The following is a 25,316-nucleotide window of genomic DNA, read 5'->3' as shown; positions in this document are numbered from 1 at the left end:
GGAACTTTTCTGACCAGAGCTGTCACTGGCCAACAGGGACAAGTTCCAGTTTTTAGAGGTTGCTTCTGAAAATTGAAATAGTTTGTGGCTTTACCCAGAAACCTGGGAAATGACACACACCATCCAGAGCACCCTTGGTAGGCAACACTGCCCCACCTGCAAACACTAAAGGCAGGGTTTAAAACAAAGAGGATTTAATTAAGGGAGAAATGGGTTGAACCTTTCTTACCACTGCTGTCAGGGTTCTTAGGAGACACGTAGGGTTTGTCTAAACTCCATCTCTTTTTTGATAAAGGGATCGAAAGTAGACCTATCAAAATTGTAAATGAAGTCGGGATTTGAATTTCCCACGCTTCATTTACATAATGACGGCTGCGGTTTTTTTCCGAAAAGCCGCTTTAAAAAAAACAAAAACAAAAAAAACTGCCGTCAAGATAGAAAGCTTTCAACAGAAATGCCCAGTTTTGAAAGATACTGTAAACCTCATTATTTGAGGGTTACAGGAGCTTTCGAAACATGGCATTTCTGTCAAAAGATCCCCGTCTTGACCGCATTTTTTTCTTCAAAAAGCTGCTTTTCGAAAACAAGCCGTGGCCACCTTTATGCAAATGAAGCGTGGGAAATTCAAATCCTGGCTTCATTTACAATTTCGATATGTCTAATTTACATCCCTTTATCAAAAAAGAGATGTAGTTTAGACATACTCTTAGGGGAAAATTAGAGCAAAAGAACAGCACAGAACTCAGAGCCAGGACTGGTGGCTGCAAACAAACTTTATGGGACTGCAGGAAATTTGACTAAACCCATGATAAGTGGACATCCAGCTACCTAAAATAATTCCGGACCACAGAGGTTGCCACACCAGAGACTGCTGGATTAGAGAGGTTCAAGCCTTAATAGAAAATGACCCTGGGAAAGATAGCCATTAATAAATCAACACTAAGTAAGATTCCCATGCTACCAAGCTATCTGAGCAATAGTTCCTACCTTGATCTTCCTCTTGAAGAGTGACTGGCTACTATGTTCTAACCCAGATCCCCACTTACGGTTTGTTGTCCAGGGATGAAGGTTGCAAGGATCCTGATAGGTCCGTGCTACTGCATCTGATCCAGTTGGGTGATTTCCACTGTAAGGGCTAGGTAGAAGAGATCCGCACCCAAGCTCTTCAGTAAACTCCTGCTCTCTGTGGCTTCAGCCCAAGCCATCTCATTATCTCCTTCAGTGTTACCATGGGTTGTCTATGTCCATGGAGCAACCTCACCTCTGCCTATGTCCATGGAGCAACCTCACCCTTCAACCTTCCCAGAATTGCTTGCTGCCTCATAGCTGCACCAGCTCAGCTCTTTGTGGAGATCATTAGCATGCAAAGTCCTTAACAGAGTCCTAACCACAGGAGAAACACTCCCAGCAAACAACAGGATTCCTCAAGCCACATCCCCATTTTCTCTTTAGTGCTAGACACGTGCCTTTACCCAACCCTACTTGACCGTGGTTTCAGCAAGGGTGACCCAGGTACATTTTACATAGGTCTCTTGTTCTTCCATTCCCCAAGAAAGCCACTAGAACGTCATGACTCCCAATCTCAAAAAGTAACTGTATTTTAACCAAAATGCCCCAAACTGTCCCATAACTGACATGCAAATGAAGCCTGACCCATTCAGCCAATAGCGGGTATCAGAGCTCCCTTCCTGCAGAGGCCCTTCCATGTGGCAACCAAAGAACTCTGGGTTGCTCCTCACGCTGTCCACCACTAAGTCAGTCATGAGCAGGGCTTGAACCCAGCCATTCAGTAACATCACTGTCCTGTGGCATGCCTTGGTCCCTCCCACCCTCTCCCTGTGGTGTTGAATGGTCAAGCCTCCTGCGGCCTGGGATACTTTGGTCTCCTTTCCATGGGTGGCTTCTGGGTGCAGGGACTGGGTGGTCCTTGGGGCCCACCTTGTCCAGCTGCTCAGACTGGAGGCTATCATGGCCCCTTGGGGCCTCACCCTCGCTGCCTTTAAGCACCCACTCCCCTCGCGACTGCTGGGGGGTGGTTCAGATGGGTGGTGGTTTGGATGGGCGGCACTGGGTGCCAGGGAGCCGTGATGCTCGAGATGGGGCATGCTGGACTCGGGCGAGACATGGTGCTCCTGAGAGGTTGGGCCTGAAACTGCCCCTCTGCATTTTTTTCTCCCCGATCCCTGGTCCAGGTGCTGGCACTTAGCAATGTATCCTGGCCCTCCAGGCCTTTCCTTAGCCTGGAAAGCAATGTACCACCGAGCCTTAAAGGGCGAGCCAAAGCCAAAGCCTAGGACTCCCACTCTGGATGGGACATCAGCTGGACCAGCTCCATTCCTGACACAGACCCCCTGCCCCTCTCCAGCCCAGCTGCACTGGCTGCTGCGTTGATGGGGGTAGGTAGCATCAAGGTTGCATCCACTTCCCACCTCCCCCCGCCTGCTCTTCCCCTGGTGCTGGGATCCGCAATGCGAGTGGCGAGACTGCTGAATTAAATCTGGCCCAAACACTCTGCACCATCGCAGGGCAGGGACCGGGTATGGTCTGTAAAGCTTCGACTTCTACTTGCTCCCCAAAATAGCAATGACTAAAGACAGCTGGCGGGGTCACACCAGAATCAGGCTAGCGTTCTGTTTAGATGGCGCCAATCGCCAGTTGCCGGAAGCTGCCCAGTTTCTCCGGTGGGCTGGGGAAAGCGACGGGGGCGGCCCTGCCCTCTAGCACCGCATTGGTAAAATCGAACCAAAATGACAAACAACCAAAATTGCCACGGCAACGGTCAGGAAAACGCCAGCCGTGTTGCCAGTGGGGCAGGAGGCACAGCGGTGTGGGGAGAGAAACAGCGATGAGTGGGAACGCCCCAGGCTTCAACAACAGCCGGTTAACGAAGATGCTTTTAAAAATAACGTGAAGTGAGACTAAGTCACAAAGGGCCTGCCAGGAAGTCCAGTGAGTCCATTTCCTGTCCCGACCAGGATCTCAGGCACTGGAGCGAATGGGTGACTCCAGATCTCTGCCGGAGGACAAGTCTGGGTTCCTCAGGGCTGTGATGCTTTGATCTCAATCTTGTTGCTATGCTTGGGGAGGGGGTTGAAACCAAGTGATCTGGGACCACTTCTGGCCTAGAACCTTATGAACATCCCCTCCTGAGTTTAATGGCTGTTGGGGGGCCTTCACGTGCTCTGAAGCATTACAAACAGGCGCCCTGCGAGAAAAGAGCATCTCAGAATGACAAGTGGCAAAATAATCCACGCTCCTCTATTTCTTTTCCCATGAAGACTAGGGTTGGCACGTGTCCGGTATAGACAGTCCGGTATTTTCGCCTCCTATCTGGTAAAAAAAAATCAGAAAATACCGGACACCTAAAATGCCCGGCATTTTCTGATTTTTTTCCCAGGCAGGAGGCGAAAATCCGGAGTGTTTACCTGGTTCCGCAGGGGAGCTGTCCGGTATAGACAGTCCGGTATTTTCGCCTCCTATCTGGTAAAAAAAAAATTCAGAAAATACCGGACACCTAAAATGCCCGGTATTTTCTGATTTTTTCCCAGGCAGGAGGCGAAAATCCAGAGTGTTTACCTGGTTCCGCAGGGAGACAAGATGGTGGACGGCCGCCGCCAGCTTGTTAGGGCCAAAAAGCATCAAAAGCATTTCTTAAAGGGGCCATGCTGTTCTTTTAAAACTGTATTTATTTATTTATTGCTTAACAACTCTCGGGATCCTTTTTTGTTTTTGCTCAACAACTTTGATTTCCCCCATTTTTCCCCTCAACAGAATTTTTTCCACTGTGTTTTTTTTTTTGTGGGGGCCGTGTTCGGTATTTTTGGTTAAACCATCTGGCAACCCTAATGAAGGCAGGGCCTCAGCAGGGTATGGGTCCCACCAGCCTGGCCTCCAACTGAAGCACTGCGTCGCAAGGGAGAAGAGGATTCCCTTTCATCTCGACTTTGGTGCTTTAAAGGGAAAAGGAAACACAACCCACTCAACAAATGCAAACCAGCTCTTGTTTTTTTTTCTGTTCGGCAGCTGGAAGGCAGGCGGAGACGGGAGAGCTGGCTTCCTCCCAATAAAAGATGTTCCCCAGATGAGGGACATGGGGGAATCGAACACAGCTTTCCAGCCTAACCTAGCGCCTTAAGAAAAACGGTGAGGGGGAACAATCCATTTGAAAGTGATTAAGAGCAAACCATCCCCCGGGGGAATTCAGCTGTCTCTCCTGCTGCCGCGGGGGATGGAAGAAGCTGGAGTTACATTCTGGCAAATCTAAGATGATTTACTTTGCTTTTATTTTTTCATTAACAGACAGAGGCCTGTGCGTTGGCAGCGGCTCTGCTGGGCGTACGGCCGTGACACTCAGCGGCAGCTTCTGAATTCCAGCGGCTGCCAAAAAAAAAAAAAAAGGCCCCAATTTATCAGCAGAAAATCCGCACCCAGGCCAATATTTGTAACCTGCCGCCTGTGGAGAGCGGCCACGAGAGGAGCAAGGGAGTTGCTAGAGGAGTTAGCACCGGCCTGTCTCTCATGCTACGGGGAGAGAGCACGACATGAGCAGAGTGAGGCCGGTGCTCCGCTCTGGAGAAAAACAATCCCACAATGCACTGCTCCCATCGTTGGCTTCCAACCGCTGCCTCCCAGAATCCTCGCACTGGCAGGGACCTTGAAAGGGCAGCCAGTCCAGTCCCCTGCCCTGAGGCAGGGCTCAGAATTACCTAGATGATTGCCAGGGTTAGCCGCTGGCAGGGCGCCGGCCACCTTATTTACCTGTGGGCCCACAGACATGGCGGCTCGCTGCCCCCGTTGGCCGCGGTTGGCTCAGGAGCTTGCGGAAAGGGCCTCTCTCCACAGAATTGCCTCTGGACCTTTCCCGGGTGGAAGCTTTGCTGCTCTTTCCCCCCTGCCCTTTTGCTGGTCCACACCAAGTTGGGGACAAGCTGACCCCGTAATGTTTAGTGCCGGCCTGGCAGGATGCGCCCAGCACATACCCTCCCTCAGCCCTGCGCCGCGGACTGCAGCAGCTGGCAGCCGGGAGGCCCCCAACCTCTCCTCAGACGCGCACATTTGCTCGGTGGGCGGAAGGTCACTCCACCGTTTGGCGTGGCCTAAGGCTGAGGGGTCGGATCAAAGGGAGAGCAATGACACCTGACCGGGAAAGCGAAACACGGGGTCATTTACCCCAAACAGGAAGGCTAAGGAGCGAGGGTTGATTTAAAGTGCAAAAAAAGGGGAGGAGGAAAAAAACTGCTCTCCTTCCTTTTATTCTCTCCACGCTGCAGCGGCTTGATAAGGCCCGGCTCCACAAACTGCCAAGGCTCTGAAGACATCCCGCTTGGCTTCATCTCCTCATGCATATTACATGACCGCTGATTAGCGAGGCAAGCGTGAGCTCTTCCCCCACCTCCTCCGCTCCTTTTGAACCAGGGAACTGTCAGGACAGCCCTCGCCGCGCCCTGGGAGGGAGGAGACGGCCGTGGAATCCGTGAGGAGGCCAAACGCTGCAGCGTCAGCAAAGGCAGAGCAGGGAAGAAGGGGGGGGAGGGGTAAATCCGCACCGCTGCACTGACGCCAAGGCCGCTACACCGCTTTATGCCGGCCTGCCCTGGATTTTCATCTCAGTCAGGCTTGGTATTTTATCCCCGTACGTGATTAGTTTTAGGCAGGATAAAAGGATAGGGTGGCGCGGGGAAGCCGTTACCTCATTCACCTCATGGAAGAAAGCCCCCCAGTGTGACACTGAAAACCATCTACTTCAAGCCAGACCCAAGAAAACCAACAATAGAACACCACTTGTCATCACCTACAGCCCCCAACTTAAACCCGTCCAACGCATTATCAATAAACTACAACCTATACTGGAACAGGATACTAAACTCCGAGAGGCTCTGGGAGACAGACCCATAGTCTCCTACAGACAACCACCTAACCTCAAGATGATTCTTACCAACAACCACAGGACATACCCCACTAACACCAAGCCTGGAACTTTCCCTTGCAACAAACCCCGTTGCCAGCTTTGTCCACATATTCACTCTGCTGACACCATTATTGGACCTAACCAAGTGAGTTATAAGATCAAGAACACATATTCCTGCACATCCAGAAATGTAATTTAGGCCATCATGTGCCGACAGTGTCCGTCTGCTATGTGCATTGGACAAACGTCTCAGACACTTCGCCAAAGAATCAATGCCCACAAAACACATATTAGACAGGATCACAAAGAAAAAAGAGTTTCTTGCCATTTCAACCAGAAAGGGCATTGTCTCAAGGACTTGATTACCTGCATCCTGCTTCAAAGGCATAAACACCAGACTTGAAAGAGAAACCTCTGAACGGTCATTCATGTTTAAATTTGACACTTTACGCCTGGGTCTCAACAAAGATGCTAATTACTTTACCCATTACAAAGATAGGTTCCCCAATGATCACCTCTAATATCATTAGCTCACAGACATTTACCTCCCTCCTCGTCCCCCTTCTGTTCTGAAATTTGATTTGTCCTTTTCACGTGTCCCTTTTTTTGATTGTAACCTTTGCTATATATGGTCATGCCAATTTTCTTCCCCAATTTGATCTGAGGAAGTGGGTCTGGCCCACGAAAGCTCATCACATAATAAACCATCTTGTTAGTCTTTAAAGTGCTACATAGTCCTGTCTTTTGTTACAGTTGACCAAGGGTGAGAGATGAGAGCAAAGAACTGAGAGGTGGGTGAGCACTGGGTTCAAACCTCTGCCTGAGCCAGTTACCTCAGGGAATTCTCCCTCGATTTTGCCCAAGACACCTTAGAAACAGGACCTGATGGTTTCCTGGCTTCTATCCCACTTTCTGAGCCAAGCTTTGTAAGGGAATCAGATCCTAAAGTCAGAAATCGCAGGAGGCGGCGTTCAGGAAGGTAGCAAGAGCTCTCCAGGATTAACGGTTCCAGGGGAGAGGGCTAAGGCCTGAGCAATCACAATGCCCAGACTGCCGGAGCACGGCGTGTGAGCTTGCTTGCTTTTTTATTGCTTCACTGGATGAGGCAAAACTACGGGCAACCGTATTTCCGCTCTACTCTGCAGTGACTAGGCCTCCACTGGAGTGTTGTGGCCAGTTCTGGGTGCCACAGTTCGAGAAAGCTGTGGAGAAATTGGAGAAGACCCAGAGAAGAGTAACAAAAAATGAAGAGAAGTCTAGAAACCATGACCTGTGAGGGAAGACTGAAAGAACTTGTTGGGTGCAGAAAAGAGAAGTGGGGACATGACAGCAGCTTTCAAGTATGTTACAAAAAGGAGGGAGAAAAATTTGTTCCTGTTAACCTCTGAGGACAGGACAAGCAGCAATGGGCTTAAATTGTAGCAAGGGAGGTTCAGGTTGGACATTAGGAAAAACTTCCTGTCAGGGTGGTGAAACACTGGAATAAATTGCCTGGGGAGGGTTGTGGAATCTCCATCCCTGGAGATATTTAAAAGCAGGTTGGACGGACACCTGCCAGGGACGGTCTGGATGGCGCTTGGTCCTGCCGGGCGTCTTAGACGGGGAGCCCGGAATCTCACCCGATGGCTCCATCTCCAGGGCCGCCTAGAGGATTCAGGGGGCTTGCAGCAAAGCAATTTTGGGGGCCCCTTCCTGGCACACCCTGTCTCAGAACTCAGACTTCAGACATTCTCGTGGGGGCCCCTGTGGGGCCTGGGGCATATTGCCCCACTTGCCCCCCCCCCCCCGCCACCGGCCGGCCCTGTCCATCTCTATGAATTGCTTTTATTGCTGGCAGGGCGGTGAGGGGTGGTACCAAGGGCGCTGTGGCTTTGCGCGCCTCAGTTTCCCCCGCTTGTGCATTTTACTCTGGCCAGAACCGCTAGGGAATAGCACAGAGTGACGAAAAATCAGAGTGGCCTTGTGTTACAGAAAGGAGACTCTCTCCCCAGGGACATGGCAGTCCCATCCATCTCCCGGTCTGAGAAGTGAGCTTTTAAGCCCAAGAGGAAGCGAATGAAAGATGGATGGGGTGTGCATACGCCGCACTGGCCCTGGAGGGCTTAATGCCCTGTGGAGGGAGGAAGTCCCGCCCCCCCAGCTGCACTGGGCATGCTCCAAGGCCTGACAGTATAAAAGGGAGCAGCTCAGCTCAGTCTGGGCTAGACACTGGAGGAGAAGGACCTGCTGCAGGAGCTCCAGACGATAGGAGCCAGGGACCTGGGAGACACATCGAGCCTCCAGCGCCGGAGGATCCCCAGGGAGATGCTGGCGCTGTGGAACCAGAGGACCAGAGACCATGTGGAGCATCCCTACACCAGACCCGGTAGGAAGTGACCCGGCGAGGGCGTGCGAGTGGTCTCTCCCACCCGAGTGAGCGCTGTGTATTGCGGTGGGATTCCCGCGGAGCGAATGGCAGAGTGCTCTGCCACTACCAGAGCCTTGGGTTGGCACTCGGTGGAGTAAGGTCAGCCCCCCTACCGGGGCTACTCTCACAAACACTTGGGTTACTGACTCTAGCCATTGGGCAGTGCTGCCTTGGCATGGGGTGCACATATAACATGGTGCAGGGGTTCTACTAACTCATTGGTTGGCTTGGGGATGGGTTGCTGAGGCCGGCACATTCATCTCATGCAACACAGGTGTCATTCCAGGCAAAGTCACATGGAAATGGATCCGGAGAAGGGGCTTTTTTGCCTCAAGAGCTCTTTAATATTCTCCCCGGATGTGGAAGAAGAAGGTTGTTGGCTAACACGCCGGGCAGAAAGCTTTCCTTCCCCACTCTTCTGCCAGCAGCTGAGCAGTCTGTAGATAAAGCTAACGCAATGCAGGAGCTGCCAGAGGAAGGAAGGCTGTCATGAGCCAATACCACTGACTTTGCCACCGCGATAACGTTGTCCTTCCTCAGCAAGAGGCTCAGGAGCAGGGAGGACTGCTGGGCGCAGGAGATTAACGCCTCTCCTGTCAAGGTCAACAGCTTCGGCTGATGTCCTCCTGGACTCCTGCTCCTGTAGCCTCTTCAGGAAATAAGGGGGGGGGGATATGCTCTTCAGCTGACTCCCAGCCTTCTGCTGTTCCCATCCAGACATGCTGCAAAACTCTTGGGCTGTGTCTAGACTGGCCATTTTTTCCGGAAAATCAGCCGCTTTTCCGGAAAAACTTGCCAGCTGTCTACCCTGGCCACCTGAATTTCCGCAAAAGCACTGACTTTCTACTGTAAGAAATCAGTGTTTTTTTGTGGAAATACTATGCTGCTCCCGTTCAGGCAAAAGTCCTTTTGAGCAAAACTTTTGCGCAAAAGGGCCAGTGTAGACAGCTGAGATCTGTTTTCCGCAAAAAAGCCCCGATCACGAAAATGGCGATCGGGGCTTTTTTGCGGAAAAGCGCGTATAGATTGTCCACGGACGCTTTTCAACAAAAAGTGCTTTTGCGGAAAAGCATCCTGCCAATCTAGACGCGCTTTTCCGAAAATGCTTTTAACGGAAAACTTTTCCATTAAAAGCATTTCCGGAAAATCATGCCAGTCTAGACGTAGCACTGGGTTCTTCTAGCTCCCTCTGGCTTTTTACATGTGGCCACCGAGGGGTGCAGAAACAGGAATGCAAGTGTAGACAGCTCGCAGCTTATTCCGGAAAAGCGGCTGATTTTCCGGAATAAGTGGCCCAGTGTAGACACAGCCCTGTTTACCTCACAGTTTGAACCTCTCTAGTCCGGCACTCTCTGGTCTGGAAACATCCGTCGTCCGGAATGATTTGAGGTGGCCGGATGTCCACTTTTCATGGTGTGGCCAAATTTCCTGTGGTCCCATAAAGTTGGTTTACTGCCACCAGTCCTGGCTTTCAGTGTTCTGGGCTGTTATTTAGCTCTAATTTACCTCTCAATGTCCTCTAGCAGCCCAGTTAGCAGTGCAAGTGTTGGCAATGCGGCTAGACAATATTGACCTCCCGTGATCCGGAAAATTCTCTGGTTCAGAACCAGTCAGGTTCCAAGGATGCCAGATTAGAGCGGTTCAATCTATATTATAGGTAGAGCTGAAGGAAATTTTCAGTGAATAGTAAATTGCTAAAAATGCATTTTTTCTATGTACAAATATGGCACAGTTTAGCTGCCAAGAAAAGAAATTCAGAAGTCAAAATGTCTTTTTGAAATGTTTTCTTTTGACTTTTCATTTCAAAGTGGCATTTTGTTTAGTAACATACCATTAAAAAAAATCTGAAAATGAACTGAAACAAAAGGAAAAAAACCTTTTTGAACAAGACATTCTGTTTGTCTTGAAACTTTTTAAAAAATATATTCAGAGAGGAAAACCTGAAGAAAAAAATTTGACTTGGTTTAAAAAAAATCAATTTGGGTTGAAGTAACTTTTGGTTCGACTCCAGTTTAATTTCCGCTAGTAGGACATAGACACACAGTTAAAATTATGTCCTACAAAATGTGAGTTGAAATTTATTGAGAATTTGGTTCGGTGTCTGATTTTCAATCGTTCTTGTCTTGGGCCAACTTAAAAAAAAATAGACTTTTGTTGTTGGAAGTTTTCATAGAATAATGCCTTTTTTAATTTTGAAAATTAGTGACCATTAATAATAGTAATAGAGTTACTAAAATTCACCCATGGTCACTCAGGGAAATGATGGATGAGCAAGGATTTGAACCGCTGAGGACTAGATAAGTGCTGTAACCATTGGCCCATCATTCCTTTCACTTCATTATTGGTAAATACTTTTGCCACAAAGAATAGTCCAGTGGCACCTTAGAGACTAACAAAAATATTGGACCATGAGCTTTCATGGGTAAAACCCACTTCCTCAGATGAGTTGGAGTGGAAAAGATCTGATAAAGTGGGTTTTACCATGAAACCTCCTGATCCTATATATTTTTAGTCTCTACGGTGCCACAAAATTACTCCTTTTTTAAAAGTTACAGACGAACACTGAGACTTTTGCTACGGAGATGCTTCGTTGCCGGCAAAGACGTTCATCCGCATTGAAATAAAACACACGACTCCCTGTACTTCCATGACTAGACACTCTTCCCCAGACACTTGAAGATAAAAACGGTTAACACAAAGTCGTGTGGAAAAGTGAACAGAAAGGTCATTCCCGTGGTCAGCTGCCTCTCGAAGCAGACTTGGCAAACCTATTTGAGAATACATTTTCCTCCGCTCTTCACCCCAGCGTAATCAAGGCTGACTGAGCAGTGACACATCGCAGCAAACCCAGAATTTTCATCTTTTGGAGTCTTGCGCTTAGACTCAGCATGTGATTTTTACCGAACTGCTTGCATCTTGTTGATGGATATAACAACACTAACTGCCAATTTATAGAGCACTAGTCAGCCAGACGCTCTTACAGCACTTTACAGATTTTTTTCTAGATATACAGGAACCACTTGGCCCATTATACAGATTACACTTCACTTTCAGAACTCTAATGGCCGAGAGAAAGGAAGGAACAGTTTGCTCACAAGCCTGGTATTTTTCAATGATGATACTTAGCATGCCATAAAGGCCATTTCCCCGCCCTGCCCACCGAAATAAGTTGTCATAGATTTCCAGACTTGTTGGCTGACAAACAAGGAAGACAGCCCGTTTACTCCTGCGCTGACCGCAACCCTCCTTTGTTGTGCTTTGTGACTGTGGTCACATTTTGAAACACGGGATGGTCCCTTTTTACCTTCACTAGCCACATCATACCTGAGGAAGGGGGGGACGTTGTGGGGATGTCTGATGTACTGATCGTCACCTGCTCCATTTTCCATACTGTGAAACTGGCCACAAAAGTGAAATTCCTCCAAGATTTTTCTCTGACCTGCCACGCGGCCGACGGGGAAGCCACGTGGAATAGAAATCAAGGCTCTGGTGCTTCAGGGCACTTGGACATCTTCACCTTTCCACAGTCTATAGTCAATTAGGCCTTGTAATGAGGTCCCATCTTGCATCGCTGCCCCACTCTGGCCAGAAGGGTCTAAAGCAGGCTAGGGGGAGCCTGCGCAGAGCCCTGGCCAATCAGGGAAGGGCTTAGAGGGAGCCAATGAGAGAGCAGCTTGCTGGGGCAGCCCTGTATATAAGAAGCTGCTCAGCAGAGCAGAGGGTTGTCCGGTCCTGGCCAGCAAGGGTGCAGGACCTTAGAGGGAGCAGGGCTGGGCAAGCTCGGTGGACCTGGAAACAGAGACTCCTGCCAGGCTGCAGGTCTTGATATAAGGGCCAGGAGGGTGCAAGGACCACAGGGCCGTGGCCCAGGAACAGGAGGTACTGAAGAGTGGAGAGGAGGAGGGCAGGACAAGGCAGCCGCCAGAGGGTCTCTGCACCGGGACCTAGCGTAGCAGGTGGGTCTGGGTCCGCCCCCTTCTCGAATGGAGCGTGGCTTGCCCCTGAGGGGCTGGGCTGAGGAAGCCATTGGCCACAGCGGCGGGCGTGCTGCGGAGGAGTGAAGACGTGCCCCAGAAGGGGGCAGCGTGGTGGGCACGGCAGGAGGGCAGCGTCCCGCAGCGCTCGCCATGATCCGGGGAGCGCCCCTTGTGCGCCGCCCTTCGCTCGGTACAACGCCCGCGCTATGGAGAGGGTGAATGACCCATTCCACACACATCACCGGCTGCTCATCTGGACAGGACGCCGTGTCACAGAAAGCTCCCTCGCCTATGAAAGGTCTAGAGAACATGAGCTAGGAGGGAAGGCTGAAAGAATTGGGCTTGTTTAGTTTGGAAAGGAGAAGACTGAGAGGGGACAGGACAGCAGTTTCCAGGTATCTAAAAGGGTGTCTCAGGGAAGAGGGAGAAAAACTGTTCTCCTTGGCCTCAGAGGATGGGACAAGCAGCAATGGGCTTAGACTGCAGCAAGGGAGGTGGAGGTTGGACATTAGGAAAAACTTCCTGCCTGTCTGGGTGGTGAAACACTGGAATAAATTGCCTAGGGGGGATTGTGGAATCGCTGGAGATAGTTAAGAACAGGTTAGACAGACACCTGCCAGGGATGATCTAGACAGTGCTGGGTCCTGCCGTGAGGGCAGGGGACTGGACTCGACGGCCTCTCGAGATCCCTTCCAGTCCTAGTGTTCTATGATTCTATCCAGTCCCATCAGGAGGCGTCTCTGTGTTTTTAAATTGAGCCTACCGCAATATATTACATTGGACGTTGTTTTCGAGACAGGGGAACACCTGGGCATACTGCAAAATTGCCTCTTTATTTATCTGAATGCTCTGGGCCGCTCTGTGATTCCTGTGACCGAGAGACTCAGTATTGCAAAACACATTGTAGACAAAAAACACATAATTGAAGTGAGGCAGCCAAGATTAATTTGTGTTATCAGGGGAGGTTACGGCAGCAGTAAATCACTGTCGCTGCATAAGCACTTATCCATATTTCCATATTAAGACAGAACTTGGGCAGTCGGCCTCAGCTCTTTAAGAGGCGTCCCCCTGTCGTAGCGCTCTGGTTTTATATGGCAGCCCCAGGCCGGGGGAGAGGCCGTCAGAGTGACCCACAGAGGGAAATGAGCAATGCGTGGGGTTTCACGCCCCTCCGGCAGGATGTAGGGGGCTAAGCTTTGGTAGCTGGCCTCCCCTGCCCTCTTTCACCGGGTCTGAAGCCAGCCAAACAGAAGAGAGGGCGGAACGAAATTAAGGCAACGCCATAGGAACTCCCATGATGCTCCGGTCTGAATGGTGGTGCCGGGGGAAATGCCTCCCTCCCCGGAGAGATACAGGTCTGTGATAGGTGTGATTACAAGGAGACTTGTTGTGACGGTCCTGTCGGTGGCTCTCCACAGCAGCGCAGGCGTGACCCCCATCTTTCTTCTCACCATCCCATTAAGCTCCCACCTAACGGCCTTAGGGTGCCTACCGAGACCCACCCAGAAGGACTGGGTGGGGCAGAATGCATCTTGGCTCTGCTTGGGCAACACTCGTGAATAGGACCCAGCATTTCAGAGGCCTTCTTTCTCCTGGCACCGTCTGTGCCCTCCTGGCATGGACCATCCAAGGGGAGGTGCTGGCTGGTAGTGCCTCGGCGCACCCACCTCAGGATACATCGGGCCGTTCCTGTGCTGCCCTAGGAAAGAAGTGGTGGGTGATGTGCACCCCCCCGAGAACAGCCCGAGGCAGCCCTATTGCTCTGAAACTCCCGTGTGACTTATACCAGGAGCAGGGTGCCCCCCGCACACACACACACACGCTCCCTCTCCACAGCTGCATGCACCGGGAGGTGCTGTCCCGTTGCCTGGTGAACCGGGAGAGGCTCCGTTCTCCCCAGGCCTCACACCACCATCGGCTTCAGGGAGAGAGGAAGCAAAGCACAGCCCTGGCTTATTCCTGTGGGCCTCATGCCAGGGCATAGGGCGGGTGCACGAGGGGTGTATGTGGAGGGCTCGTCAAACGGCAGGTCAGCCGGAGAACCTCTCACAGGCCTGGTCTCTTTGAAGTCAATGGGGCTAAGTGCCAGTAACTACACGCTACTGTGAGGACATAAGAACATGAGAACAGCCAGACTGGGTCAGACCAAAGGCCCATCTAGCCCAGCGTCCTGTCTGCCAGCAGTGGCCAATACCAGATGCCCCAGAGGGAGTGAACAGCACAGGGACTCATTAAGTATTCCAACCCCTGTCACCCATCCCCAGCTTCTGGCAAACAGAGGCTAGGGACATCCTCCTTGCTCATCCTGGCTAATAGCTCTGTTAAAGTGCTGGCCTTCACCACATCCTCTGGCAAGGAGTTCCACAGGTTGACTGTGCGCCGCATGAAGAAAAACTTCCTTTGGTTTGTTTTAAACCTGCTACCTATTCATTTCATTTGGTGACCCCTCATTCTTATGTTATGGGAGATTTGCAGCCTGGCCCAAAGATCAGGATTGCAGTAAGGAAAATGCCTTAGAGAGGTATCTGTGATAGTTTGTAACTTAAAAAACGAGCAGTCCTGCGGCACCTTAACGCTGCTGTGTAGACGAAGCCTATTTCAGAGTAATTGACATTATTCCGATATAACAAAGAGCGTGTGTACACTGCAAGCCGTTATTTTGTAATAATGTCGATCTGGAGGACTTCTTACGCCGCCTCCTGGTAACCTTCCTTTCACGAGGAGTAAGAGAAGTCAAAGGAAGAGCATTCTTCCTTGGAGTTCCTGCTGTGTAGACAGCGCCAAAAGCCACACCCAGCGATTTCGACTTCAGCGGGGGAGGGGGAACTCAGTGGTTTGAGCATTGGTCTGCGAAACCCAGAGTTGTGAGTTCAGCCGTTGAAGGGGCCACCTAGGGATCTGGGGCAAATCTGTCAGGGGTGGTACTTGGTCTCAGTCCCTTCCAGCTCTAAGAATAGGGTTGCCTCCATATTAGGTATGCCGTTGCGTCGCTTTAATTTAGTTTTAGCCCTGCTGTGTAGACGTGCCCTTAGAGACTGTCGCGGGTTCAACTCACTTTCACCGCTTCTTCCATCAGCGTGGCTTTGGGGAAGCAGCTGGCTGCTCCGACGCGCCCCCTTTGGGTGAGGTGTTGTCTTCAGGGCACTGCCCTCCGGCACTGACCACTCTGGGGGGGGGGGGTCATTGTTCTTCCTCCGCTCCTCCTCCCTAGGATCCCCGGTTCTTCTCCCACTCTGCCTGCCCGGTTGCCTCCTGCAACCCTGCCTTGTGGACTTACAGCCTGGGACTTCCCGGCTCAAACTCGCCCAGCCCACCGCAGCTGCCTCCTTGCAGCCCGGCCTTTTAGGGCTGCCTCCATGCGAGCCCCGCCCTCCGTGACTGCCTCCTTGCAGCCCTGTGCCTCAGGCTGGGTTGCCTGGGTTTGCTAGGCTGAAGCCTCTCTCATTGCAGGCAGGCAGGCAGATCTCCTCCTCGTCGTCCTCCCAGGAGCTGCTCTTATAGTCTCCAGCTGGGCCCGCCTTATTTGCCTCAGCTGGGCTTCCCCCTGACTCCAGCTCCCAGCCCCTTAAAGGGCCAGTGCAGGGCAACGCCCTGCCACAAGACCAACAAAATGACATAGATTCATGAGCGTTCACGGGTACAGCCTACTTCTTCCGATAGGCAGGGAAAATGTCAGAGTGGTAGCTGGACTCTCCGTCACCACCAAAGCTCTGTTTTACGTAAAGCCGATCAGAGCAGGGGAACAAAAACCCCGTTTTTATTTTTGGTCAGGCAGGAAAAGCCCAGTCTGGAGATGACATGGCTCCCTCCTCGTATCCGGACAACCACAGCCTCATGGCTTCATTTGTTCCAGAAGGACCGGCTGGCATCCAGAGTCCCCGTCCGTCTCCCTGCTCCTCCTGGTGTTGAATCCAAACCATCCATTACCCATTTCCTTTCCCTCTGACGCTAGGAGAATTTATTCACCTATTTCCTGCCTGAGCAGAAAAAGCAAAAGGGAAAGTTGCTGATTGATTTCACTCTTGGAAAGTCCCTGTCATCTTGTTTGATGACTTCATTGTAAAACCGAAATAGGCACGGCAAAAGCCATGTTTTCAGAACAATTTGGAGCACGGGGAGGTGGGTGGAGGAGGGAAAGAAGAGGAGGAGGGGGGCCCCGGGAAGTCGGTGGCCTTTATTCTTCAATTCCCATGTTGTGTCTGCCTTGCTGCAGGCTACGGCCAGAAAACAAAATTGTTGTGATTCTTATTAGTTTTTATTTTAGAAAGCCCGAACAGCGCTCCATCGGGGGTTTCAAACCAGGGCTGCAAATCATAGGCATGCCAGCCTGGCAGGGTACTTCACCGCTACACTAATGTATTACCGGGCTGCAGGAGCAAAAACGTCCGTCTTTGTGCTCATCACTAGTCGGCAGCCTGGTTAGACCTGGCATCATGGCTAGGTCACCAGTTCCAATCCACCCCACTTCAGAATCCCTTGTTTTGCTTGGTCCACCGGCCTCTCCAACAGGACGCGGTTCTGGGATTTACAATTGCGCATAGGGACTTTTTCCGAGTGCTTCGGCCTCCGGTATCGGATGTTGTACACATTGCTGGAGGCTCTGTGGGGGGAAGCGTTGAAAAAAGGACGGCTGGATTGTGGATTTGGCTCCCTTTCCACTGTACTACAGCTGGGTCAGCGACGTGGCAAATGTGTATCTGAAATCCAAATCAGCTGGGGACAGGGCCATGTTCAAATAGCTGGCAATTTATCATCAAGCCGTATAATAATAGATTGGGTTAAAAATCACGATTAAAAAAACGTTCCTTGGGTTCTTTTGCATTGCTTTTTGAGGCAGTAGGATGCATGATTTCCAGCAATTCTCTACAACCATGATGCAGTAGGGAGTCACCAAATGAAATAAAGAGGGAGCAGGTTTAAAACAAACCACAGGAAGTTTTTCTTCACGCAGCGCACAGTCAACCTGTGGAACTCCTTGCCAGAGGATGTGGTGAAGACCAGGACTTTAACAGGGTTCAAAAAAGAACTAGATACATTCATGGAGGTTAGGTCCAGGATGGACAGGGATGATGTCCCTAGCCTCCGTTTGTCAGAGGCTGGAAATGGGTGACAGGTGTGATCACTTGCTGATTCCCTGTTCGGTTCCCTCCCTCTGGGGAATCTGGCATTGGCCACTGTTGAAAGACAAGACACTGGGCTAGACGGGCCTTTGGTCTGACCCAGTCTGGCCGTTGTATGTTCTTATGTTCAGAAGCTAGAGACGTGCTTCTCTCTTTAAATGAAAGCCAAGAATCTCATGGCTCCAGGAAGTAGCGATTTAAGACAAACACCAAGGCAATGTCTAGACTGGCATGATTTTCCGGAAATGCTTTTAACGGAAAAGTTTTCCATTAAAAACATTTTCGGAAAAGAGCGTCTAGATTGGCACGGATGCTTTTCCGCAAAAGCACTTTTTGCAGAAAAGCATCCGTGGCCAATCTAGACGCACTTGTCCGCAAAAAAGCCCCGATCGCCATTTTTGCGATCGGGGCTTTTTTGCGTAAAACAAATCTGGGCGGTCTACACTGGTCCTTTTGCGCAAAAGTTTTGCGCAAAAGGGACTTTTGCTCGAATGAGAGCAGCATAGTATTTCCACAAAAAGCACTGATTTCTTGCAGTAGGAAGTCAGTGCCTTTGCGGAAATTCAAGCGGCCAGTGTAGACAGCTGGCAAGTTTTTCCGGAAAAGCAGCTGATTTTCCGGAAAAAACTGGCCAGTCTAGACACAGCCCAAATGTTTTGGGAGACTGCTAATAAAATGGCAACTCTAATCCCTTCTATTTATGCCAGTCGGTGGCCTGCCAGCCAGGTTATGTGACTGGTTTTGTGTTTTGAGAGGTGCGAGGCCAGGAACGCAGGGAGAATATTTCTAAATCATTAGCTTCCTGAAACAAAATGAAACAATGCCCCATGAGATGGGGAAGGTGGAAGGAACCGGAGCAGGGAGGTGATCTATCTCTGTACAAGCAATTTGTACAACACCCGATACTGGAGCATTGTGAACTGCATTTCTGGAGTTCCCATTTTTTGAAAAATTGGAGCGCGCGCCGAACGGAACTGCAACAACAATGGCCGGCCTGGAAAGATGGTGAGACACAGAAAGCGCTCACAGTCCTTGATTACAGTACCTTCCCAGGGAGAAAATACTGAAGAGCTTTTTAGTCTCCTGGGAAAGGCAGCCGAAGAACCAGAGGCTGGAAGCTGCCGTCAGGCACGTTCGAATGAGAAAGCAGGCTCGTTTCTAACGGCGTGGGCGAGTAACCATTGGAACACGCTGCCAAGGGAAGCGGTGGGTTCCCTTGCCACCGTCACATCGAGACGGGAGGCCCTTCTGGAAAACACGCTTGGCTCAGACAGATGGTTCTGGGTGCCAGAAATAAAGAGTCCTTTTTTCTAACGCACCCAAGAAGGAGCTTGAGGTATTGTATAAACCTTTCCCGCCTCCTAATAGGAGGAGAGTGGAGAAGATGGATGGTTAACATTCATTAGTGCTTGGATAATGTAAGGAAGATGATGGTAACTGTTAATACAAATAGAATTGATGGGTTTCCTCCCGTCTGTGTCAATATACGACCCCGGAAGGATTTCCGGCTGGTTACACTGCCTGCTTTCCTGCAAAGGATTTTAACATAAGCAGCACACGTTTTTTCGGGGGTGCTTGGGCTTTGATTATAAAAAAAGGTACAAGAGACCCCTCTGGTTTACCCACAATGCATGTGTGATAAGTGCCACGTTTCCGCCTCTGACAGGGCTCCGAGAAGGGGTGACGCTTTGCATTCGGCTGACCTCCGCTTGTGTTGGCGCGCTACTGAGGAGAGGGACGCATACAAGGCGGACCGCAAGGAGGTTGTTCTGGTTGTCAGTGGCAACAAGTTACCGCGTGACGGCCTGGGGTGAGATTTCAGCCCAACCCTTCCTCCTCATCAACAGGGCAGGAGACAATGGCTAATGCAGGGAGCTGTGCTCGGAACAGGGCCTACACGATGCCAGGAGCTGTGGGTAGGCCGGCAGGTGCACCATGGGAAGGGAACAGTCAGCCAGCCTGGCTCGTGCCCTGGTAGGTGGAGAGCAGCCATTCAGCTGCCCCTTGTCAGGGCTGAAGCTGCATGAAAATGCCTGACAGAGCTGCTGTAGCACTGCCGGGTCGAAGGGAGGCGGCTGTAGCCACGCACTTCATTTGCATGTTGAGGATGGCGCTTCGGCCCCGGTTTGGGTGAAGGAGAGGTTATGACCTGGAGCCCGGGATTGGGGTGCAAGGTTTGGGAGGGGGTATGGTTCAGTCTCTTAGTATTTTCAGTGAGGACTGCACAGTGTCCGCCTTCCCCCATTCACGACCCAAAAGGAACTGAAGAAATGAATTGAATTAACTAACTATAAAGTTTTATGACGAAGAACCGAGTAATATTCTAATTTTTACAACATAACAGAGCTATTTTATAACCCACAGAACATTATCTTCAGTCCCAATCAACATCAATAAACAAAAACAAATGGAAACGTGAACCGTTCAGTCCACACAGGACACAGGGAGGAGAAACGGAGAGGTCCCAAAAGCCTTGGTTTAGTTCATCTGCGTCTCAGTGAGGGTCTTTGATCCCCAAGGCTGCACAATTTGTTGAGTCTAAAACATTTTCTCTCGGAACTCAGACAAACTTTTCCTCTGCCGTGGATCCCGGCTAGCCAGTCAGCACACTGGCTAACCCTCAGATAAGTCACTAGCAGATAGATTTAAAGAAAACCCTGTTACAAGAAAATACAAAACCTGAGAACAAGACAATAGAAATGACTCTTTCCCCCCTTGCTTCACGTCAAGAAACGTTGATGAATCGTACGGGATGAGAACGCAACTGGAGCCGTGTGGGAAAATCAAAGCAACATTCCCAGCATACAATGAAAACAGAAGAAGTTCCTTTTTCTCTCCCGGTTTCCCGCTGGCTGTTATTAACGTTGCCCATGTTTCTCTGTTAGAGGGTTAACGATAGCACGAACCTGCTGGCGCAGGGCGGGACTTGCTGTGGCAGTCGCTCCCGCTGGTTGCTCCAGGGAATTAATTCTCTCCGCTGAGTGCCTCCTACTGGTTGGTGTCTGCCCCGACCTCGCGCCACACTCGTGCTCCGAACCCCTGTTGCTTCCAGGGCATCCTCTTTGGGACCCTGTCCTCTGGCAATGCCCACCACAGTGGCCTCGCGCCCCTCTTCCAGGCTGCCCTCAGTTTCCCTGGCCACTGTGGCCCCAAAGCCTAGCCCCTCTGTCTCAGGGGCAAGCCACAGTCTGCATGGGCCACACGTTGGTGGCTAGGTGTGGCCCAAAAGGGAAAGGGTGGACCCAGGCCTAGTCACTACTCCAGGTCCCCACCCAGGGACCCTCTGGCGGCAGCCTTGTCCTGCCTCCTCTGCTCCCCTTCACTGCCTCTTGTTCCCGGGGCCGCTGCCTCGGTGACCCCTGCACCTCCCGGCCTTTGTCGCGAGGCCTGTAGCCTTCTCTGGCCCCCCTGAGCCTGCCCGGCACTACGATACTGAAGGAGCCTTCTCTGAGGGAACCTGTCCTGCACCCCCCCTGGTCACAACCCCAACTGCCTCTCTCTGCTGGGCAGCTTCTTATATACAGGGCTGCCCCAGCAAGCTGCCTTCTGATAGGCTACATAAAAGCCTCTCACTGATTGGCCAGCGCTCTGCGCAGGCTCCTTCCAGCTGGCCTATTGGACCATCCCCAGCTCCAGAAGCTTCTGGGTGTGGAGTGATACATCTGCCTAGCCACAATGACCCAGACACAGCTCACGCCTACCTTCCCCCCAGGCTCGCTTGAAGTGAAATCTCCCTGTTACTTACGCCTACACTGCCGGTGCCTCAGGCACCAGACAGGCATTAGCCAAGCTCGCACTAGCGTGCGACAGTTAGTTACGTGAACGCCGGTGTCCTCTGGTGCACTCGCACAAGCTGCTGGCACAAGGGCTCGTGTGACCTGGGCTCACTCCCAGCCGGCGCTTAGCAGGGGAGGGTGTGCAGTCCTTTCAGCCCTGACAGTCACGGCCGTTTGGTGGGCCCCTTGGGCCTGGAGCCATCTGTCCCTGAGTGCAAAAGGTAGAACACATACAGCCACTGAGCCCAAAGCAGAGACTGCAGGGGTAGGAGCAGAGAATTAAACTCTGTCAGCGGTGGGAACATGCGGCTGAATGACAGGCAGGCCTGGTGAGCAATCCAGTCGTCAGATTTCCCACGTGCTCATTGTCCCCAAAGAGGGCGCGGCTTTGGCATGCCTACAAAGGCTGCGCTTTCGCCAAGCCACCTAGGGGAGTTAGGTGCCCGGGGCCGCACATGTCCCTGAGAATTCCACATTGCTATCCCTTAGGGCTCTTTGAAAAACCTCCGCCTAACGTACCCATCTAAGGAACACGAGCGATATTTATAACCATCAAAACCTGTTTGCGGATCCTAAACAGTTGGCGGCTAATAACCCGGCCAGCTCCTGGGGTGTTGTAGGCAGTCTCCAGGGAGGAGGCTAAGGGGACGCAAAGCGCTCTGACCGGGTGGCTTGCCTGCAGATTGGCGCCTTGTCTCTGGCTTCCCCGCGGTCAGGTGTCTGCTACACACTGCTGTCAGGAAAGCCCACGTGTACCACAACTCAAACAGCCCCGGATGCAAGCCAGACGACCATCCCTTCATTTACACGTAAAGGTATTAGCCTCAAGGCCCGTGGCTGGGATCAGGGTCCCACCCTGTCTAAACAATCATTTTAGTGTCGCGAAAGTGACAAGGCTGGTTATTGTCAGGCGCAGCCACCGAGAAACGCATCGTTAACCGAGTGTAAAACACGAAGTTGGAGTCTGCTCCTTCCAAGCACGACAATACACTTCCCTCATCCAGTGCTGTTGCAAAAGGGCTGGGAGTCACATCTCTCGTAGAACTAGCCACCATCAAAACAACAGCCTCCACCCCTTGTATCCCTGAGTCCTCTTTGGCTCAGCTATACCGTGACCACAACAATCAGGCTGCATTATGCATTTTAATCAGGATATTGTATTCATGCTAAGCCTGAAAGAATGGGGCTTGTTTAGTTTAGAAAAGAGAAGACAGAGAGGGGACATGAGAGCAGTTTTCAAGTACCTAAAAGGGTCTCCTTGGCCTCTGAGGATAGTACAAGAAGCGATGGGCTTAGATTGTAGCACGGGAGGTTTAGGTTGGACATCAAGAAAAACTTCCTGCCTGTCAGGGTGGTGAAACACTGGAATAAATTGCCTAGGGGGTTGTGGAATCTCCATCAGTGGAGATATTTAAGAGCAGGTTAGACAGACATTTATCAGGGATGATCTAGACGGTGCTGGGTCCTGCCGTGAGGGCAGGGGACTGGGCTTGCTGACTTCTCGAGGTCCCTTCCTGTTCTAGCATTCTAGGATTCTATGGGTGTGTCTACACTGCACCCTTAGCTCTAAATAAGATACGCAATTTGCAAATTTCGATTCTTTTTCAAAATAAGCCAAATTTTGAAATAACACACTATTTGGAGACATCCCTCATCCCTCGTGCAATGAGGTTTACCGGGATGCCGAAATAGCGTATCCACTATATTTTGCAATAGCGGGCACGTTCAAAAGACGTGGGGTAGTTATTTCCAGATACCTCTGGTGTACCAAAATAGCAGTGCAGTGTAGACATACCCTATGATTCTATGTCAATTTCAAAACTGTTCCCTCTCTGTTGGCCTCAGAGCTTTGCTAGTCCAGTTCAGGTGTTCTAGTTCTTGCTACCAGTGAATGATCTTAAGGCTTTGTCTACACGGCACAGCTTTTAGCAGCACAACTGGGTCAAAATGGCCTTTTCAGCCAACAGAATACTTCCCCCTCAGTGAACAGCCCTTGCATTGTGGGCACGATTGTCTTTTATGTCGGGAGGGTTTAAGTACCTGTGAAGGACAATAGATTTTTGTTCAGTGACCAGTGTAGACGTAGCCTTGGTCTCTCTCTTTCGCTCTCTCTCTTTTTTTAATTAAATGCCTTTGTGCTCTCCTGAACTTCAGAGGTAATCTCCCATCAAACTGCTCACTCGCCTCTTGCCTCATGTTATTAAAGGAAACTGACAATTTGTCTTGGGAGTGATGCGATATATCGAAGTCAGGAGAAAAACACATTGGAAGCTGGATGCTAGGGAACTACTGCCATTAAAAAGCAAAGGGTCTGATTTTTCAGAAGATGTCCTTTTGTGCATGCACACTCAAACACCTCCATGGCCCCTTTCCCAGCACATACGCCGTGTGCATGCATAGTACTTCCTGAACAATGCCCAGGCTGATGTTTGCCCACGCAACCTTGCCAAGAAACAGTTTCTTTCCCATGGAACGGAATGTGAAGCAGGGATGCATGCTAATTCTAACAGACAACGAAAGACGAGCGCTCACAAAATACATTGTGGACGAAGGGGTGCTCTGTTTGATAGAGAACGTATTTGGGAAAAGTGGACTCTTAAAAAATCCCATTTGTAATACAGATTGAGCCTCTCTGATCCAGAACTCTTTGGTCCGGAAACATCCGTCCGGAATGACTGTAGTTAGCCGGATGTCCACTTTTCATGGGCATGGCCAAGTTTCCCATGGTCCCATAAAGTTTGTTTACAGCCACCAGTCCTGCCTCTGTGTTCTGCGCTGTTATTTCACTCTAATTTACCACTAAATATCTTCTAAGAACCCAGTCAGCCGTGGCAATGTTGGTAACGCTGCTAGACAATATTGACCTCCCGTGGTCTGGCAAATTCTCTCATTTGGAACTGGTCAGGTACCGAGGGTGCTAGACAAGAGAGGTTCAACCTGTAACAAAAACCAGCTTAGTAGCTATTTATTTGGATAACATTTAAGTGCACTGGAACATCATGCTCACCTTAAAAACCATATTTATCCAGTGCCGCGTGACTGTGAATATGCAAGAAATTGGGCTGCCTTTGTGAAATCTGAGAGTTTGACAGAGGCGCCGAAACCGTCCTACCGAATGCAGGTGCAACTCAAAATGGTGAACGATCGATGTAAGGTGAAGCCTTCGTGGTCCGTGTTATGCCGCGTGACCTTTTCTCTAGGATTTCTCCCGGAAGGGAATATTCAGAGCCTGTGTTTAAAAGAAAGTGCACAATTGAAAAACATATTGGCCCTCTGCATTTGCACTGGCCAACAGCCGAATCCACCAGTGTTCCAGCCCCTGTACCATGATGGCAAAGGGCAAGTGATCCAATTCCGTCTTAGGGCCAAATTCTGCCACCCACAATCCCACTGATTGTGAAAGTCATTTGTGATGCCAACTGCTCTTCATTACGCGTGAAAAGGGCAGGCTGGGATTCTGAATTAGCTTCCTAGTCGTTCGACGAGATTTCCAACAAAATGGATATTTGCGTACGTTGGAGTGTGGAGATTCCTGGAATCTGGAAGGAAAAGTCGGGATAAGGGATGCCCCAAAGTAAAGGTGGGTTCTGGCGTGGCCTAAGGGATAGGGCATTCACCTGGGGAGGGCAGGGTGGTAGGCTCATGCCCCCGCCGGGGCAGCCAACACCCAGGTAGCCCCAGTTCATACAGTACCATCATTTTCACCACACTTTATTCATTCGCAGTCCTGGCAGTAAAAGTTGGCCTGGTGAAAGCACTGTGAAATGCCCTCACATCTGCCCACGTGTATCAAACGTCCTAGCTCTGACACTGAAAGAGGAATGCACATCCCTCGTGGAGAGACGATTGTTCAAATATTATCCAGAGTCCAATCCATGTTTCTTCAGAAACGTTGAAAACACCTGGCAGACGGATGGGGAAGTAAGTGCAAAATGACGGCAGCCTGACTGAGAAGGCCAGAGGGGAACGGAGACTCTCCTAAACAAGGGAAAATGTGCTTCTAATGAATAACCCCCCTCCCCCGGAGGAGCGTGTTTGTGTGGAGCACTGCTTGCGCCTCAAGGAATAGAACAAGGTTAAGAGTGTCCCCCAGGGGGCGGTATTTGGCGCACACTGCTACAGCCTTCA

This window comes from Pelodiscus sinensis, chromosome 10 (genome assembly GCF_052426305.1).
Source record: "Pelodiscus sinensis isolate ZL-2025 chromosome 10, ASM5242630v1, whole genome shotgun sequence".
NCBI lineage: Eukaryota > Metazoa > Chordata > Testudines > Trionychidae > Pelodiscus > Pelodiscus sinensis.
Note: the sequence above shows the minus strand (reverse complement) of the source record.